At 32.8% G+C, this 833-nt stretch overlaps 1 protein-coding gene across 1 annotated transcript in view; it reads right to left on the bottom strand.

Annotated features, from left to right (window-relative positions):
* LOC119581628 (MAP/microtubule affinity-regulating kinase 3-like) overlaps positions 1–833 on the bottom strand; it is a gene marked incomplete in the record, with an annotated part of 89364 nt that overhangs the window by 8794 nt on the left and 79737 nt on the right.

Here is an 833-nt window from a genome sequence, read left to right as displayed (position 1 = left end):
GGAGTCAACACTAGGCTATCTGCCAAAAAACAAAGATCTTTTGGTTATGGTAAGCTATGAAGAAGAGCATTCACAAGTCTGACCTCAATACTTTCTTTCAAGGAGACCTATACACAAATTCTATATTGATGCATTACAGCAAATACAGAAAAACTGGGTACCCATCCCTTTATTTTCCATATAAAAAGTTACGCAAGTTTATTCTTCAAAATTTTACCTTTTAAATGCATTAATACAAGTGAAGCTATACTACAAATATTTTTTTTTACTCCTACAATTTGCAATTGGGGACATTTTTCTTTGAATTCTGTGAATAGGTGAATGTTTTATATATGATATCCTTTTAGCCATTGCAAATAAGGTTTAAGATATGGCTAACCATCTATGTTTTATATGTAATACCTACTATACTCAGAAAAAAATTATCTTTTATCTTAATCACATCTAATGGACATATGATTTGTTTGGTAAAATAAGTTGTGCCATGTGAAAGGTAAACCACCAAAATGAGCATAAAAGTTAACAAAAGTATAAGTGAAAAAAAGGGAGGGAGAGAGAAAAAAACAATTTCATTCTATTTCCTTTTTCACTTACCTATTTCACCCTTCATTCCATCTGGTTCTCCATACTGCCATCCAAGCACTTCTAATGATCCTTACTATTACAATCACACTCATCCCTTGCACAGCAGATAGTACTCTAACCCTTGATCAATCTTTAACAAGTGCACCTCTATCCTCACACACCTCGAAGGAATCATTTTGACCTAACACTCCAAGACTGTTATGACCAGCATCTACCTATTATCATTCATTATTTTTGGATTACTTTGA

This window comes from Penaeus monodon, chromosome 15 (assembly GCF_015228065.2).
Source record: "Penaeus monodon isolate SGIC_2016 chromosome 15, NSTDA_Pmon_1, whole genome shotgun sequence".
Taxonomy (NCBI): Eukaryota; Metazoa; Arthropoda; class Malacostraca; order Decapoda; family Penaeidae; genus Penaeus; species Penaeus monodon.
The sequence above is the reverse complement of the archived record's forward strand: the minus strand, read 5'-3'. Positions and strand labels throughout refer to the sequence as shown.